Below are 20,294 nucleotides of genomic sequence, written 5' to 3' on the forward strand. Positions count from 1 at the left end.
AGTGCAAGGGCATTTGGTACATACTGATCACCCTAAAAGTCATCTCATCCTGAAAGAGCAAGACAAGTCAGACAAGGCTGTATCATAACTGTTTGGCCTACGTTTTCACAAGTGGCAAGCAATTTAAATTCAGATGCTTGCCCAAGATGCACCGCTCATTGGAATTTAAGGTTTCAGAGAAAAAACAAAATTATTGGTGAGACGTGACTGGGGAGTTGGCTGTGGTTTGTTACACTTACAATATAATAATATCCCCTGCACACCACACAGCTTCTTGGGCATGCTGCAGAAACCCAGATTGCCCTGCCAGTTGGCATTTTTTGGCTCAGCTCTAAAACTCAAGTCCACATTAAGGGACAGCCAGTGACACTTTATGAAGATGTTTCTTGTCTGACACCTTCCTCAAGCACTTACAACTGCACTCAGCTTTCCAATCAACCTTCTTCCTTTCATGCTGTGAGGAAGGCATGTCCTTCCTCACAGCATGAACAGCACTGTCTGGGGGACTGAGTGCAGAGTTGGGCGGTGACTTGCCACTGAATTGATCAAGTCACTTCATCATATGTGACTCTGTTTCTTTCTCTATAAAATGTGGAAAAGGGTTGCAGAGATGAGTTAATGCTTAAGAAGTACCATATAAATGCTAACTATTACTGTTGGGAAATGTACATGACACTGGCATATTCATCAAGGAGGGACGTGCAGGGTGGAAGGTCCTAGCAAGGGAAGAGTAAGACTCATGGTATAGACAACTATTGGCCAAAGGGGCACTACTAGCATCTTGTTTCTATCAAACAAACTTGCTTGTTAGCACTGTGTCACTGGGACAATCAGGCCTGTTACAAACTCCCCAGTATCTACTTCTTGTGTTTATTTTACAGTGTCTAAAATGATGCTGGGTACTTCCCAGTAGCTATAAAGACACGGTCCCTGCTTGGAAGAGTTTACTGCTCGAGGCCCTACTTCTGCAGTCAGAACTGCATGGGTGGATCCTTGCACCTGAGTGGAGCCCCATTGATTTGAGTGGGGCTTTGAATGAGCTCAGGGCTCTGCCCTTCTAGATCAAATTGCAACATTTGGGACTGACGCTTTAGATACAGCACACCATTCTTGTTCACTAAATATTAGGGAAGAGAAAGAGGATTATCAAATCAGTGTTTACTTAGACAGATTTCCTTCCATTTCAGTGAGAGCGTCAGATCCTTGGCACAAGGTATCTCAAACTGGACACCCCAAAATGGAGACACTCAAAATTAATAGACACTTAAGATAACATCACTCAGCCAATTGTTTTGTGCATTCCTGTTTATGTACACAGGCAGTCAGAGGGCACTTTGAAGCATGAGGCCTTTACAAAAAAATTTGTCTCACTACACCTGTTCACCATGAATTCTGCAGGAATTACTTCCCAAAGGAGTTATTCCATTTTATGGGTTCTAAACTGGATGCTTTTTAACTTGATCAGATTAATTATTCCATTATTTCACAGCACAGTTTGCCATGTTCACAAAGATTTTACTTAGCAAGACACACAAATTCCTGTATTTCTGTCTCATAGTAGTTAGTGATACTAATAGATTTACGAGTTAACAGTGCCAACTAGCCTTGGACCCTTAAGGAATGTCATAATTAAAAGCATAGAAACAAAAATAGAAGTTATTGTGGCTTGATGGTACATTAAGCTTGAGAGTCAGGGTGACCATTAAGTTAAACCAGGGACTGGAAATCAGAACTCCTGGGCCATATACTGAGCTGCCACTCTACCTTTCTGTGACACTGAGCAAGTCTTCAGCTAACCCCTGTGCCTCTGGTTACCCCATCTATTGAATGACCATGATAATTATTTGCAACACAGGGCGTAATGAGGCTTCGAACAGTATTTTGAGTGCCACAGATGGAATGGGCTATAGCAAGGCAAGTGTCGATGGAAAAGAAGACCTCAGCCAGCCAGACTGACAAGCACCATTTTAGTAATTAACCCAACCTTCTCACAGCTGGACAGTTTATTAACTTGGACTCATAAAATTAAATCCACTCGTCTGCTGGGACAGTTATATATAGCTCTATTGAAACAGATACAATTCCCAACAAAGAGGGAGAAATCCTTAGCATAAATTTAAATAACGGGCTCTCCTTCCCAGTGCCAGATTTATTTACTTTAAAGTATCTGTCTCCAGTGGCTATAGGTATTTTTACACTGTTTATACAAAGAATCCAAACAGATATACAACATAGTGCTTGTACAAGCCCAACATGGATTAAACTACTTGTCCAAAGTCATTCCTTTCCCTGCCTCCTGACCTGGTCACTCTACAACCCTTAGTCACTCCCCTTTGCAAAAACACAAGAAAGAAGAAATCATGCAGCATACCCTAAAGGTTATGCAATCCAGGCAATGACAGATCAATGGGCAGGTAGGATAAAATACATCCTGCCACCACTTCTCTTCCCTTATAAATTGCAGAGCTGTTGGCTTAACTGCCACTGTTGATCCCATCTGGGGTGATACCATACACTGAGATGCCTCTCACATAGTCAGGCCCATATGGGGATTTTGAAGTCAAATTCAACAATTTAAACTACCTGCAAGTCAATGAGCAATGCTCCATGCCATAAGATGCATTTAAGTTGGCATCTGCCCTCATTCTATACCAAATTAAGCTTCCCAATGGTCATAAGATGTAGCTCTATGAAGAGCATAGTGCAGTTATGAGACAAAGGCATAGATAACTTTGGCAAGGTTCGTGTCTGAAAGAGACAAGCTTGACTGGGTACAGCTGCTCCTTGAATATCCAGGTGCAGAAAAGGATCCAGCAAGACCCTCCATATTATAAACATATGTGACAAATGGCAGGTGCACTCCCTCAGCTGGGCATGTGAATAACGGCACTACCATTTCTACTGCTTTCGAGCCCCTTACCTGCCAACATTAGCTCAGTGCTAGGGTTGAGCTTAAACCAGCTGGCCCTTATTCCCTTCAAAGTCATTCCATGCCCCCATAGTCAGATCCAATAGACAGAAAGCAGAATGCCATCAGCCTACTGAATGGACGGTAGCCCATGTCTACCCAGTAACCCTTCTAATGGACTCATCTATATGTTGAACAGGAAGGGTGACAACATCTAATCTTGAAAAAAAAAATACAACCCTTAGAAGAGCCATTGGAAAAATAAAAATAACCCTAAACTATCATCTGGGCTCTCTTGTGCAGAACATGTCACTCAGGATCAACTCCCTGTACCATGGCTGGGACCACGGACCATACCCAAAAGTAGCCACATAGAATCACAACCTTGTAGTAGACAGTAGTGCAGAGCCATCTTATTCCATGGAGCTCACAGTGTCTCCCGGAGATCTCAGGAGTATAACTGTTGTCCTGCTTTTCAAAGAGGGTGCACACTGAGCCGTTTTCCATGCCCTGTCAGTTTTTCTGGCTAGTGTGGAGTGGGGTCAGGGCCATAGCTCTTCCAGTATATTGCCCTTTTGCAGAAGCCAGCACCACTAACTGCACTAGCTCTGCAGATTTCTTGTGCTGCTTGAGGAAGGATTGTCTTCTGAATAAGAAAAAGCAATACAATTCCTGAGTAGACGTGTATGAATTTCAGTTTTTTCCCCCACAAAATTTCTCTTAAAGTCTCTTGCTATTTCAGTTTGCATGATTTCACTTGCCATACATTTTTATTTTAAAATTTCAGTGAAATAGCTATTTTACATGCAAATCATGTAGAAATGAGAGCATTTTACATGGTTTCTATATTAAAATGTTCTTCTCTCAAAAACTGGCACACAACTTGCACGAAAAAGAAGGAGTAGCTGTGGTGTCACTAAACCGTGGACATCACTGGCTGCCAGAATGGTGTAATTGCATCTTGGCTGGACCAGAGTATTCAACTCACTGAGACTGCAAACAAAGTATCTTTAAGATAAGTGTAAACCTTCCACATTGATCTCAATGTGTGTGGGGAGGGTGGTGGTACCAGTAGGATTTAACTGTCAAGGTTAATTGTTTCAGTAGTTCTACTAGCAAAAACATCCAGCTGTTCTGGGATTGTGGATAGGTTTTTGTGATGAGTGGAAGCATGATTTGCATATACAGTGGGTAAACATTTTGATTTATTTTGGATACATTTCCATTTATACCCAAACATAAAAATTGAATACAGTCTGTCTTGAAGTGCAATTACAATTAACTTACCTGAAACATTGCATGCAATTTAAATCTAAAAGTTGAAGGCAAAATATATTTTTCTTTTCCTTCCTATTTTTACGGGTGGAGGATTAAGAGTGAAATTCACCCCTGTGCCGAGAGAGAGTGCAAGATCAATCAATGCATCACTTAGACACTCCAAAAGGGGGTGGATTTTAATCCTTGGTGAAATAAGAGGGAAGACCAAAAAGGTGAGGAGAAAATTGAGCCAGACTTTTTCCAAGACATGAAACAATTGGCGTTTCTCCCTGTCTCAGCATTTGCAGTGCAGATTTGTGGCTGGGCTTGATTGTCCCTTAACGTTTAATGATGATAAAATCTGGAAAATAAGAATCCAAATGTAAAGAGTGTTTATAGGTTATATAACAGATTCCGGGCCCGATCATGCAACCCATATTCACATTAGTTGTCCCATTGAACTCAATGGGACCAATTGCATGGGTAAGAACTACTCGTGTGAGCAAAAGTTATGGGATTAGGCCCATAGTCTGTGACCTTCTAGGTGAAAGACAGTTAATAAATTGTAGTCTCTTGTCCAAGTGAAACCACCATACACTTCAGTTTCCTCTTGGTATTGAGCTCATGCGGGACTGGGGAAAGGTGCAGAGCTCATATCTCACTCATTTTGAACACAGTCTGTTTTTTATTGTACCAAAAATTAAAAGTAGTACATTATAGGTCAAATCCTGGCCTTAGAGCCACAATTTTGCATAGTGTGGGCAGTGACATGTAGCCACTTATATTAGGAAAAGTGTCTGGTACTAGAGCGGGGGGGACAAAGTACAGGCCATGGGCCAGATCCAGACCACCAGCCGTTTTAAGCCGGCCCTCGAGCTCCCGCTGGGGAGCAGGGTCTGGGGCTTGGTGCGCTCCAGCTGGGGAGCGGGGTCAGGGACTGCTCCATGTGGCTCCCGGAAGCCGCAGCATGGCCCCACTCTGGCTCCTACATGCTCCAATGGCGCCCTCCGGCGCTCCAATGGGAGCTGCAGTGGCGGTGCCTGCAGACAGGGCAACATGCAGAGCTGCCTGGCTGTGCCTTTGTGTAGGAGCCGGAGAAGGGACATGCCACTGCTTCCAGGAGCTGCTTGAGGTAATCTCCGCCCAGGGTCTGTGCCCCTGAGCCTCTTCCTGCACCCCAGCCCCCTGCTCCAGCCCTGATCCTCCTCCCGCCCTCCAAACCCCTCGGTCCCAGCCTGGAACACCCTCCTGCACACCAAACCTCTCATCCCCAACCCCACCCCAGAGCCCGCACCCCCAGCTGGAGCCTGCACTCCTTCCCGCACCCCAACCCCCTGCCCCAGCCCTGATCCCCCTCCTGCCCTCCAAACCTCTCGGTCCCAGCCCAGAGTACCCTCCTACACCCCAAACTCCTCATTCCCAGCCCCCCCTTGAGCCCGCACCCCCAGCCAGAGCCCTCACCCCCTCCTGCACCTCAACCCCAATTTTGTGAGCATTCATGGCCAGCTATACAATTTCTATTTCCAGATGTGGCCCTCAGCCCAAAAAGTTTGCCCACCCCTGTACCAGAGATATCTCCAGGCATGTTGCCACATGTTTTTCGGTCGGGGGCTCTCTCCATGGTATGAGGTGCTGTTTGCTGTTCCTTCTTGCAGGAACAACATGACTGTGCTTTGGATGTCAGTATATTTGATCAGTGGATTTTGGCTCCACTCCACTCCTCCTGGAAAGCAGCTCTTGGGGGTGCTTTTCAGGTCCGGTCCTGCTGACTAGGCATATCTGCTGTAGTGCAGTCTTCTGCATCATGGTACACATATATGTACTACTGCCTTGCACGCTTGCTCATGCACTGGCAGGGTGTAGCCCTATGCATTTAGTATCAGCTGTGTAAACTTGTGTGGATGGTACTGGATGAAGGATTTGATACTTTTCTCCTCAACAAAAAGAGGAAAGTGGATCCCGTTTAACATAGCCTTGCAAAGTTGTCCTGGCTGGCTTGGAGCCATTCTGGGGACTTAACAGTTTACTGAGGAGCTATAACTAGGCATGTAATCCATGCATCATTCCTTAGGTGTGTGTTTAACAAACCTAGCTGGCAGAGTGAGGGGAGATGTTATGCACGCTCAGTATGTTTTACTATGAGAACACTCATAACTTTTTTCTAATGAAAAACTTCCTGTAAAACAAGAATGTGTATAGCTCTTTAGTGAGGAATATTTCCATGCAAAATTCAACTGTCAAACCTCAGGCATTTCAGCGATAGTCCTGGTTTTAAAAAAGTCAAAAGAATTTTTCCCGTATGAGGAAATGTGGTTTTTGTTTTTGTTTTTTGGCCTTTCCACTCTCAAAAATGGCTGGGTCACTGAACATTTCAAGGGTGGGAGGAGTTTGAAAAGGCAAATATCTTGCAAAGTTGTAAACATTTGAATAAGGGACTTAAAATAGAAATTTTGCAATCTAAATGGTAGTGGTGGTTGTTGCTCCTGCTATAGTTTGCATATATTTTACATGATTCTGTACTGTATGCATGTCAGTTTCTGGTAAAAGACCTTATAGGCACTAAGAAATTAAATGAGACCACTGCAAAAGCAGACTCATTGGAAAGAGTTGCTTTATTTTATTATTTACAGTTTCCTGTCATGGCACTGAAGCAGTTTCCAAAATCTATAGCATTTCATACAGTGGCTTGATATCTGGAACTTGAACACTGTTTAATGTAGTAAATCTCTAACGTGAAATAGTTTTTGGTAATGATCAGTATAAAATAGTGGTTCTTTCTAGGATAACTACATACATTTTGAGTTTTTATAGTGAAGCTGGAGTGAAAGCACTTTGCACTGTGCTCGAGGGCTGGATTAAAACATCTGGAGGGCCAGATGCGGTCCCCAGGCTGTAGTTTGCCCACCCCTGGATTAGAGCTATCTGTAACACATGCCTGCTTGGTGTAGCACTCCGTCTCCCTCTAGTGGCAGCTAAACCTGCTACAGGTTGATGAGCCTGCTATAGCCTTGCCTAAGAGAGACATGTCTTTTAGCTCAGGCTGTAGAAGCTCATGCATTAAACTCAAGAGGTCCCAGGTTTGATCCAGCCGCCACCAAATGGGGTCTGATGGCATTACATATACAAAATATGGAGGAGCACAAAATTCAATTAGTAGAGTTTATAGCATTGATTCTCAGGACAGGAGATGCAGGTGCTTAACACCCTCAGAAAACCAGGTCCCTATATTGAGTTGTGTGGAGTCTGACTCCTCTTGTAAATACCACAGTCCAACTTTGTGAGTTGCAGTCTAAGGACCAAATTATGGCTTTCAGATGTAGACTGGTGCTGAAAGGGGAGGAGTCACTGATGCCTGGAGGCATTATGCCACCCTCAAGCACAGTACTAATTCTTTCACTGAGGAAGAGGTCATGATGTCCCATTCAGATATGCCATCTGTGCAGACACGTGCTGCCAGTAGCATTGGCAGAACCCACTTTTGTGTCCCAGAGCACTGGAGCCACGTAGATGCCTTCTGTGACCAGGCAAAAGAGCTCATCAGGTAGAGCTGTTCAAAAAAGAGGAAAAATTTTATGAAACAGTGTGTATTACGGGACAGAAGAAGCAATAAATCATGGGGGAAAAAGCAGTGCCCACACCTAAAACCCATTAGACTTTGTCAGCCAAACAAAACCACCACAAAACTGCATCATATGCATCAAAAATCCATCAATCTCAAGAAAAAACTCGCACAGATACAGACAGACATCATCTTCCTCTCCAAGTGCAAACAGATGGACATCATATCAAATGGACTGAAGGTAAAAAATCCATTGCAATCGACATACTACACTGACTATGGTGGGAGACTGTGCCACACCCTCTCAAAGAAACTGAGGAACCACCTAATCAGCATTCTGTACAGAAGACAGGAGAAGATCAAGAATGAGCTCTCAAAACTGGAGACTCTCATACAATACCAACCTTCCACACAAACTTCCAGGTGTCTGGACTTTACAAAAATGAGACAAGCCATTTACAACGCACACTTCACTTCTCTACAGAGGAAAAAGGACAGTAAACTATCTACATTCCTATATGCCACAGGGGGCTACAACAGCGGTACCCTCAACTCACCTAACAATATTGTTAATTTAGTCAACCACACACTTAGCCCGGCAGAAGAGTCTGTCCTATCTCGGGGACTCTCTTTCTGCCTCACCATCCCCACAAACATGATACAGTTCTGCAGTGATCTGGAAGCCTACTTTCGTCATCTCCGACTCAAGGAATATTTTCAACACACCACTGAACAGTGCACTGACCCACAGAAACCCTCCTACCAAATGTACAAGAAGAAGAACTCTGCGTGGACTCCTCCTCAAAATGACAGATTAGACCTCTACATAGAGTGCTTCCGCAGAGGTGCACAGGCTGAAATTGTGAACAAACAGCATCACTTGCCCCATAACCTCAGCCATACAGAACGCAATGCCATCCACAGCCTCAGAAACAACTCTGATATTATAATCAAAGGGGCTGACAAAGGAGGTGCTGTAGTCATAATAAACAGGTCGGATTATGAACAGGAGGCTTCCAGGCAACATTCCAACACCACATTCTACAGGCCACTATCCTCTGATCCCACTGAGGAATACCAAAAGAAATGACACCATCTGCTCAAGAAACTCCCGGCTACAGCATGGGAACAAATCTACACGGACACCTCCAGAGCCCCAACCAGGGGTATTCTATCTGCTACCCAAGATCCATAAACCTGGAAACCCTGGATGCCCCATCATCTCAGGCATTGGTACTCTGACAGCAGGATTATCTGGCTATTTGGACTCTCTCCTCAGATCCTACGCTACCAGCACTCCCAGCTATCTTCGAGATACCACCGACTTCCTGAGGAAACTACAGTGCATTGGTGTTCTTCCTGAAAACACCATCCTGGCCACCATGGATGTAGAAGCACTTCACCTCAATATTCCACATGAGGATGGACTATAAGCTGTCAGGAACAGTATCCCTGATGAGGCCACAGCACGCCTGGTGGCTGAGCTTTGTGACTTTGTCCTCACCCACAACCATTTCAGATTTGGGGACAACTTATACCTTCAAGTCAGTGGCACTGCTATGGGTACCCACATGGCCCCACAGTATGCCAACATTTTTATGGCTGACTTAGAACAACGCTTCCTCAGCTCTCGTCCCCTAGTGCCCCTCCTCTACTTGCACTACATTGATGACATCTTCATCATATGGACCCACGGAAAGGAGGACCTTGAAGAATTCCACCTGGATTTCAACAATTTCCACCCCACCATCAACCTCAGCCTGGACCAGTCCACACAAGAGATCCACTTCCCGAACACTACAGTGCAAATAAGATGGTCACATAAACACCACCCTATAGCAGAAACCTACTGTCCGCTATACTTGCCTACATGCCTCCAGCTTCCATCCAGGACACATCATATGATCCATTGTCTACAGCCAAGCCCTAAGATACAACTGAATTTGTTCCAATCCCTTAGACAGAGGCAAACACCTACAAGATCTTTATCAAGCATTCTTAAAACTACAATACCTACCTGGGGAAGTGAGGAAACAGATTGACAGAGCAAAACTGGTACCCAGAAATCATCTACTCCAGGATAGGCCCAACAAGGAAAATAACAGAACATCACTGGCCATCACGTTCAGCCCCCAGCTAAAACCTCTCCGGCACATTATCAACGATCTACAACCTATCCTGAAAAATGATCCCTCACTCTCTCAGACCTTGGGAGGCAGGCCAGTCCTCACTTACAGACAACCTGAAGCAAATACTCACCAGCAAGTACACACCACACCAGAAACACCAACCCAGGAACTAATCCCTGTAGCAAACCTCATTGCCTATTCTGTCCCCATATCTACTCTAGCGACACCATCAGGGGACCCAGCCACATCAGCCACACCATCAAGGGCTCATTCACCTGCACATCTACTAATGTGATATATGCCATCATGTTCCAGCAATGCCCCTCTACCATGTACATTGGCCAAACCGGACAGTCCCTACGTAAAAGAATAAATGGACACAAATCGGACATCAGGAATGGTAACATACAAAAGCTGGTAGGTGAACACTTCAATCTCCCTGGACATTCTATAACAGATTTAAAAGTAACTATTCTTGAACAAAAAAACTTCAGAAACTGACTTCAAAGAGAAACAGCAGAACTAAAATTCATTTGCAAATTTAACACCATTAATCTGGGCTTGAACAGGGACTAGGAGTGGCTGGCTCTTTACAGAAGCAGCCTTTCCTCTCCTGGAATTGACACCTCCTCATCTATTATTGGGAGTGAACTACATCCACCCTGATCGAATTGGCCCTATCAACACTGGTTCTCCACTTGTGAGGTACTCCTGTCTCTCCATGTGTCATTATATAATGCCTGCATCTGTAACTTTCACTCCATGCATCTGAAGAAGTGAGGTATTTTACCCAAGAAAGCTTATGCCCAAATAAATCTGTTAGTCTTTAAGGTGCCACTGGACTCCTTGTTGTTTTTGCATCATCTAGGAAACTAAACTGTCATGTTTTGTAGGAGGAGATTTTTTTTTTTTTTTTAGTGAACAGCTGTGTCATTGGCACAGCCTGACTTCACCAAAAAAAAAAAAAAAAAAAAAAATCAGATTATGCCCATGCTAAGCATAGTTGCACTTCCATTGGTGGCTATGGGTTGGCATAGCAAGAGGATAAATCACTCAAAGGCAGCCTGATGGATGAAATTCAAGGAGGCTAGTCATCTTTGGCCATTTGTTTTGGATACTGTAGTCATGTGTCTAAGGGCATTAAAAAGAGGGAATGGATTGGCTTGTTCTTCACAACTGAATTTGTCTTTTATAATAACAACCTCTTCAGTTCTAGCTGATGACAAAATATTAGCAGCCAACTTTTGACTCGTATGCCATTTAATCTTTTGTTCATATTTAAAATGGATGACTACACATTTTTAACTGCACTGAGCAGCATTTTTGTTGCCACATCAGCATAGCCTCAGAACACTTTTTTGAGTCAATTAGCACTTATTTGCTACTGAATTACCCACAGCTGCAATTCTGCTGTATTCCCATTTCCCTTTTCTTTTTTTGTTATTGTTGTGTCTTAAATCATGCTAAATGTGTCTGGAAACAATAGAACAACTGAGTGCATTCTGAAAAAACTGCTAGATAGTGAGATGGGAGTCTGTTGCCTAGATTAACACAAGGCAGGCAGTGGAAGCCTGTCACAGTCACTAGTGTTAGTATTATAGGAAGAGAATGAAGAGAACTTTAGCAATTATTTCAAATTACTTTAGGATGAGTATGCCTTGAGGGAAACTGTCTGTCCTCCATGGATGGGGTTGATTTCCTATGGCCCAGGGAAGCTGTTTGCTGCCTTTCATATGGTATGCAAGTGAGAAGCCGAGTTATTCATTTTGTTACAGAGTTTGTCGACGTAAGCTGCCTTCTGTGAACCTAACTCTGTTGCATAGATCAGACCTTTTAGACAAAGATTGTAGGCACTGTAGATGTAGCTGTGTCGATCCCAGGACATTAGAGAGACAAGGTGGGTGAGGCAATATCTTTTTATTGGACCATCTTCTCTTGGTAAGAGAGACAAGCTTTCAAGTTTACATGGGGCTCTTCTTTAGTCTGAGAAAGGAACCCCCAGCATCACAGCAAAATGCACAACTGACTTCCTCCACAAACGCCACAATATTTACAACCTCCCTCAGAGAACCATCCTCACCCCCATGGATGTCACTTTTCTAAACACCACCATGGCTCGCAATGACAGCATAGCTGTCTGCCTCAAATATTTACAAGACAATGGACAACTCTCAGATATCCACCCCAAATACATCTCCAAACTCATCCATTTCATCCTCATCCATAACAATTTTACATTCAACAGCAAACACTTGGTCCAGCCCAGGCTCCCCAATACACCTACATCTTCATAGGCCACCTCGAAGAAGAATTTCTGGACAAATGCAGCACAAAACCAATGATATACCTGAGATACATCAATGATATTTTCATCTTCTGGACAGACGACTTAAACTCCCTCATAGATTTCCACCACAACGTCAGCAACCACCACTTGTCCATAAAACTCTCTCTGGAACACTCCCACACTAGCATCAACTTCCTGGAGATCACAAACAGCTTCAACAATGGAACCCTACAGACAACCATGTACAAGAAACCCATGGATCATCACACCCACCTTCATAGATCCAATAACCACCCCAAACGCACCATGAAATCTGTTATCTATGGCAGTGGTTCCCAAACTGTGAAGGAACATTCAGGGGTGGGACAGGGACAGAGTGCCACCGAGCCCTGCTCCACCCCCAGCTCTGCTCCAGTCTTGCCCTCAGCCATGGCCTCAGCTCACAGCCCTACCCCCAGCCTCAGACCCCAACTGGGGCTCGGCCGGCTCAGCACCCGGCTGTGGCCCTGGCTGCTGGTTTCCACCGTGGCCCAGCCACGGCTCCGCTACCAGCCCCAGCTCCAGCCCTGCCCCCAGCCTTGGCCCCTGGCCATGGCTCCATTCCTGGCCCCGCTACAGGCCCCAGACCCACTCCCATCTGTGGCCCCAGCTTCAGCCTCCTTACCCTGTCCATGCCCCCTTCCTCCCCCCAGAGCTGCTGCCTCACTCCTGGCCTCCAGGGGGAGGAGAGAATGCAGACAGGGTCAAGGGGGAGCTGTGTGACCGTGAAAAGTTTGGGGACCACTGATCTACAGCAAAGCACTCAGATAGCACAGAATATGTCCAAAGGAGAAAGTCCGGAGTTATTAAGTCGGTGTAGTGAGCGAATTACATTGGCGAAAGCTACATTTTTAGTGTAGATGCGTACAGAGTTAGGCTGACTTGTGCTATCTTATGTCGACCTAACTCTGTAGTGTAGACCAGGCTTCAGGTTCACTTAATTTTGTAGTAAGAAGAACAGGAGTACTTGTGGCACCTTAGCGACTAACAAATTTATTACAGCATTTGCGGATACAGGCTAACACGGCTGCTACTCTGAAACCTGTCATTAATTTTGTAGTGTAGATTTGCCCTAAGCAGATTTCTCACCTATAGTCTGTTTCCAGCTACTTTTGCCTCCTATGCTAAGAGGATCCACTTTTCATCAGCTTGAAGGGGGCTGCTTCCCCTTTGTCTCCTAGTTGATAGATAGCAAAATGGCTTTTTGCCTCTACTTATATCTTCCCAAAGTTTCAAGACCCTGTTTCAAGAGTCAGGAAGGCTTCCTGGGGGTGCAGTCTGCATCCTTCATTGAGATTGTTAAGTGGTCATCTTCCCCCACTTGCCTGACTGATGGCTTTTTTACCTTACATATAAATGTGCTTTTCATTCTCTTTGGTCTCACCTTGCTTATTTTACACTGGAGGCACAGTCAAGTTGGTGAAACAACATTCCTTTGACTAGAACGGCTGGACTTATGCAGTGCCAGCCAAACACATTTTCGAAATGTATTTCCAGCAAGCACCTATAATTTTTATTCATCATCTGTACATACATCATGCAATAATATCAATGACCAGCATGTTATCAGTTTGCATGTGCCACCTTACATGACGCCTTTTAGATACAGATTATGACAACAGTGAGTTGGGGTAATGAGTGTGTCAGGCCTGATGGGAGTTATGTTATGATGTGCCCTTTACCAGTTGGCACTGAGGGGGTCCCTAATTCACAGTACCCAAACTCTGCACTAGTACGAAGCATGTCTTAGAAGCTGGCAGAGGTGGGGATCAGCTGGCTAGCAGTCCAGTGCAGGGAGTGCGTTAAAAACCTGGAGGGCGCCTTCGGCCAGGTAAAGGATAACAGCAAGTCTCCATCTCCCTGCCCTTACTATGTGGAGTTTGACCGGGTCCTCACCCCGCCCCCAAATTCAGAGCTCACAGTCATGCATGTCAGGCTGCTGAGCAAGGATTTTTAGACTGGAGGCAGAGGGGACAGGGACAGCACCAGAGAAGACTTCAGCAGAGGAACAGGAACAGACCTGGTTGCTGGAGCAGGCCACATGGCCAGAGGGCCAAAGGGCTGTCCTGGGGCCATATTCAGAGGATCTGTTCAGGGATGGGCCTGGCGAGCAGCCTGGAGAGGAAGTGGCATTGCAACAGGAGCTGCAGCCTAGAAGTGGCAGCACAACAAGCCCAAGGGTCAGATATTCCATATGTGGTTTAAGAGGAAGAGTCACTTGGTCACAATTTGGATATGTAGTGTGAAGTGGGGAGCTCTCAAAGAAAGGACCCAAGGTTGCAGGCCTGAATGATGAAAAGGGAAAAAAGAGTAGAGGGGATAACAGGATTGGAGATGGCTTAGGAGTAAACACATGGAGCTCACTTTTAGCCACGTTTAAGCTACCAACATTATCTAGGAGGACATGTCAGAAAGTCTCCAATGCTGGAATGGACAAAGGGAGAGAGTGCTCTGCTTAGTCACTCTCCATCTCTCATCTTACTCCCTAATGCAGGAAAAAAATCAACCCCCTCTCTCTTTTTTTTTTTTTTTTTTCCAGTTTTTGGTAACTGAAAACTAGTGATTTGTTTTTGTTTTTAACTAAAATATCTTTTTGGGGGATTGAAAACTGACATATTTTTGAGTTTGGGGTTTTCAGTATTTTAGAAAATACCTGAATTTGTATTGAATTGAAAATGTTTGTTTAAAGATTTCAATTTTATTTTAATTTTTGTTTGCAGGAGTTTGGGGGGGGTGGTATGGGGTGGGGGGATAATTTGTTCACCAGCTCTACTCCCTAAGCTCCTTGGTTGCCATGCTCCCTTCTTTCTTTTTTCCTTACCTTGTTACAACTGGCCGTGTAACTTTCTCATTGGGAGCAGAAGCTTTAAATGCTGAGGCAGCCTAAGTGATTTCTAGAATTTCTTTCTGCAGCCTGTGCCATGTCCTTTGAATCACAGTTTCACTGTTATCCTTAAAATTCTGCCTTTGTGCCCTTTTTCAGCCTCCAATAATCTGTCTACAGATCCCACATGAAAGATATTCTGTACCTTGAATGCAATTAACAATGAAGCATTTTGTGGTGGTACTTGTGATGCAACCTAGTTTTGGGTAGTAAATGAATCGTACAATGCCACCTTTGTCTCTAGCAAAAAGTTTATTTTTAAGCTCTTTAACACATAATTATGAAGTCTCCACTGCCCATGTACTGTCTCCTGATGCAATTATGTGAAATCTGTTTAGCTAGAAGGCCAGTGGTTGTCTAGACATACTAGTGAGGTCTCCTGAGCTAGAATTTAATTAAAGGGAATTTCTAGGGTCCTAGAAAGAGAAATGTTTGGCTCTGATTTCTTGTTTTTAAAGATGTGGTTTGGAGAGGAACATGTTGCTTTCTAGCACAAGGGAGAGAATATCTGTTTTTGAAATTAGATATTAGGTAAAGGAGGGGGATGAGGAATGTGTCTGGAGAGTTTAACTCTTATATTACCACTTTCAGGGGTTATCATATTACTGAATCAGGGAGCTGAGACCATATTAAGTTTCTTATGTTTGGTAATAAATGACACATTTAGAAATATGTATTTTTCCTTCCACCTCTCTGTTAATATTGTTATAATTCCTATATTGTTTTCCCCTTAATGGGATGCCAACTTAGGTTTCATTTTTAACCCTTTCTCTCTTTTACAGGAGTTATTCACATACCAAGTGGTGTTAAAAATTCTAACATCTGGGGTCCTATCCTGCAAGGAAACCTGATTATGTTCCCAAATATGCCATTGACTCACTGGGTAACCTTGAGCAAGTCACTTCACCACCTTTCTGTATCTTGTGTCCCCTCCTCCCCGCTTTGTTTCGTCTATTTATCCTTTTGGGCAGGAACTGTCCTTAATGCTGTTTGTACAGTGCTATGCATAATGAGGCCCCCCATCTCAGTTGGGCCTCCAGACTTTACCTGTGAAGAATAATTGCTGAGTGTGCTTAGTTCCCATTAGCTCTAATGGAAGCGGGGGGCACTCAACACCATGCAGGATCAGGCCTTAGATAAGGAAATTCTTGTTGGCATTTTGCCAAAATAGTGAGACTATAATGGAATGAAATGGAATATTCAGCATGAAGAGACCCTGGAGGAGGATACCCCCACCCACATGTGCAAACTGAGTACAAGTGGGATCTGTGGGTGTCAACTGTAATGTTTTGGGTATATAAGCCATAGTGACAGCAACATTGCAGGTTTAGCTTATTTGGCCCTGAATATATTTCTGAAATGTCAGAAATCTACTTTACCAAACAGTAGAGACTTACTAATGAGTCTCTCAGTCACTCTTTTCAATAAGGTAATTGAAATCACTTGCACCCTGTATAATTATGAGTTGATGAAACCGTCATGAATCCAACCCTTGATCTATAGTTCAGAGAATAACTCCTTGCCATTAAGACTTAAGCATATGCAAGTTACTTAAGCACATGAAAAGTCTTATTGACATCAGTGGGACTACATGCATACTCAAATGTTTTGGTGAACTGAGGTCTAAAGTGCATTATTTGTACCTTGATATTGCAGATCATATCTCAATTTTACATTTAGAAGATGAAATAATCTGATAACCATCCCATTTCCTGGTCTCTGTATTTCTGGGTAGAATAACCCACCATTTCCCTTGAGGAAAACAAATCTCTGTTCCTGATGGGGCCTGTGAATCTTCAGGTCAATGAAGCACAGTGCTGGGTATGTTTTCACCTCCCAGCATAGACTAAAACACAGCACTGATTTCACTGCCAGAAAGTAATGAGCAGTTTATGGTCCTCCAGTGCTGCTGTTCCAGCAGGCACTAACATCAGGTTTGTAAGTGTAATGAAAAAGCCTCTCAGAACATGCACTCAATTGCATTTGATTCACATGCCGTCTAGGGAAAGAGGGTAGCATGGAAGAAGAACAGAGTTAGGCAAACTCAGACTGAAGTTGGCTGAAAAGCTGATAATACTCAAACTTCCTATTATTTCTCTTCCCATCTACTACCAATAAACCACATTCCCTGGAGGGTGTTATGGTGCGGTTTATAATTTAATCTAAATTTCCTCATCACCTTACATTATTTAAATGAAAAGAAATGTTCAGGGCTTAATAGTTTTCTGTGCTATGGAGCTGTCACAGAGTGACGGGGTCAGATCTGTGCCCCAGCCTGTAACCAGGCTCCTGGGAGTCACCCTTTTTCTGTGCTGGGCTCCAAGGACAAACACAGTTCCACAGGCAGGCACATGGCCTCCAAGACCGGGCCTTTGGCATCAGCTGACCCTATACAGGGTTCCCTGAAGTGAATCCAACAAAGCCAGAGCCATGTGGGAGGCTGGTACTGTGCCCTTTCAGGGGGCAATGCTCTCTGTGAGTAGTCACAATGACGCTGGCAGCCTTTTCAAATTGAGGTAACCATTTATTGGTCACCTGGCACACACAATCTGAAAGTCCTTGGGTTAGTGTAGAGAAATCGAAGTTAAAGCAGAGTCCCTTCTGGTTAGCCCCGAGCCCCAGCCAAACCATAGTGAACCACATGCTCAGGCTCTGACCTTCTCAGTTAGCTCCCAGCTGAGAGAGCTCCCAGCTTCTTCTAGCAGTCAATAGTTTATCCTCTCCTCCCCCCCCCCCATCACCTTCCAATCATTTGTTCTCTAGCTGGGGTCTTTTCTTAGCTTGCCTGCTGAATGGTGGAGGTAATCCACCCCCCTCTGGGTCATTGGCTGCTAGATGTCAAAGTCCTGGTGATTGGGTTTCCCACTGATATGTGGTCAGCCTCAGACAGTACTTTTTGACAGGTAGGTGACACACACACACCTATGTCTCTTAACTTGCCCTGAGAGCATATTTAGATCTTTTCTTCTCAGTTGGGTAGCCATGCAAAATATAGGGGAAAGTGAGGCACACATAGGCTTCATAAAAATATTACACAATTTCCCACTTTGTCAAAGGAGGCAGATGTTGTGACTATGGCAGTCTTAAAGATCTTAAGAAAGTAATATGTGCTGCATGCAATGCTATCCCAATGGAAAGGATGCACTCATCCTTGCACTTGTCTGGTAGTACTTGATGGTATGATGGAGGCAAGGACCGATCCCCTCCTCTCCTCCGCCAGCTCTCTTGGGCTGCAGGGTTTGCCAACAGCACTAATCCTTTTCTTTGGAGCTTCCCAGCAAAGCCTGTCAAATGGCTGCTGCTTCATGGGTGCATGTATAGGATGGGGAAGCAGCTATTTTTAGTTTTTGCTCCTCTGGCACACTTGCCTCAGGAAACCAGAAACGACTGAGAGAGAAAGAGATACAGTAGGAGAATGATGGCTATCATCCCCCCATGCCAGTTCCTAAAACCCTGTTATCCCATTCCTATTTAAACCATCCCCTTTCTACTCTGACAAAAATCCTGGCATCGAACTTTGAACAGTTGGTGACCCTACGTGTGACAGTGGCACTGGATGGGATCGTGAAACCAGCCGATGGTCCGTGGTCATTAATAAAAGCAAGGGAGGGCATAAACCTGCTCCTGTTGTCGTCAATGGGACCTATGGCCTAATTTTCAACAGGAGTAGGATTGGATGCAGTGTGAGCTCAGGATGCTGTTGCATGGCCAGTAAGGCAAGGCCAGAGGTTACATATAACTGATGTGCCTCGCCTGTTTTGGTGATAGTGGTAAAAACTTTGTTTAAATATAACTATCCCTATGTGTATATAGGCCAAATTAATTATCCTGTACTGCCTTACTGAGTGGCAATTCAAATTACTAGGTAACGATGATAGGGTATTGTGGTGCTCTCCCAGGGATACCCAAGGTTATTAGTCACCTTGCCATTACTTGTCTTTAGTGTGATGTGGTCTTGTCTGTCCCTGCTGTGGTTCAGCTTCCTGAAACCAACAGCTTCTGGCCCCACAAGTGCTTACTTCTAGGTCTCTAGACCTTTCCCTCTCTGTGCAGGCTAGTGGTAGGTGCACACCAACACCCAAGTCTTCATAGCATTCCCCGTAGTGTCCAGCCCACCACTGGACACTCAGAAATTACCAAGCTTGCTGTCCCCCAAAGAGAACAGTATACACATCAGCTTGTTTTATTCAACTGAGCAGTCACACTTTGGTACCACATCATTGAGATGTAATTATAATAAAAATGAGAATAAGTTTAACGAAGAACAGAGATTCAAATGAGTAGTGAGCAAGAATGTTGGAAACTGGCTAAACAAAAGTATAACACACTTATTAGACTCTTAACTTTAACAGGCTAAAATCCTTGTTGAAAATAATTTCTTATCTAAAGCAATCTTTCCCAGCATCACCAGCCCATATGGCTGGGATCCACCATTCACGGATGCAAAAAGTTCTGTTCCTTTTGCTCCCTCATTAATGGATACCAAAATAGATTTTTGCTTTTTTTTATATTTCCCAAAGCACATTGTCTTTGCACACAGCCAGGCTTATCCTCAGGGCTTGTTCTTCTCTTCCTATTGACATCCAATCCTACTGTTGACTGGTATGTAAATGGAGCTTCCATTGTTTTGGCTTACAAGCCTACATCTACAGATGAGCCTTGGTAGACATGTGAATGGTTTGCCAGACAAAGGGATGTTCAGTCTTTCACCTCTACTGGAGAGTAACACCTGGATACAAACTATAAGGACACATTTTCAGTATATAAACATAACTTTTTAAAGATAATCCATACATACATTTCATAATGATATTAATGGCCAGCATGATCCTGGCTTTCATCTGATAACTCACCAGATGCTATTTATGGATAAATAGTATGAAAGCAATATGTTAGTTGTAGTGAATTTGTCAGGCCTGCTCAGAGTTGCTGTTACAAAACAGTGAACCTTCTGTTGGTAGGTATCAAAGTTCTTAAGGTCACAATATGACTTTTATTTTGTTTGATTTTTCTTTTTAAATCAAGAGGCCAAAGAAATTTGGTAGGTTTCTTTCTAGAGATGGGCCATGACGCTTCCACACACTCAGAAATATGGAACTGCAACCTCGAACCACACCACCTCGGGTACTGGCCTTTCAGAATGAAAATTTTCCCTGTTTTTCCCAATTGCTAATAACTAGAAGTTTTCACTGCCGTGTTTAATAATGGCAACAGGCAATAATTTCCTGGCA

At 44.0% G+C, this 20,294-nt stretch overlaps 1 long non-coding RNA gene across 1 annotated transcript in view; it reads left to right on the forward strand.

Annotated features, from left to right (window-relative positions):
• The first annotated feature begins 4,266 nt into the window (after positions 1–4,266).
• The window catches only part of LOC117872790, a 94,120-nt gene continuing 78,092 nt past the window's right edge, over positions 4,267–20,294 (forward strand). Inside the window, exon 1 of the long non-coding RNA XR_004644605.1 lies at positions 4,267–4,398. This is a non-coding gene — a long non-coding RNA (uncharacterized LOC117872790). The remainder of the gene's footprint in view (positions 4,399–20,294) is intronic.

This window comes from Trachemys scripta, chromosome 2 (assembly GCF_013100865.1).
Source record: "Trachemys scripta elegans isolate TJP31775 chromosome 2, CAS_Tse_1.0, whole genome shotgun sequence".
NCBI classification, from domain to species: Eukaryota; Metazoa; Chordata; order Testudines; family Emydidae; genus Trachemys; species Trachemys scripta.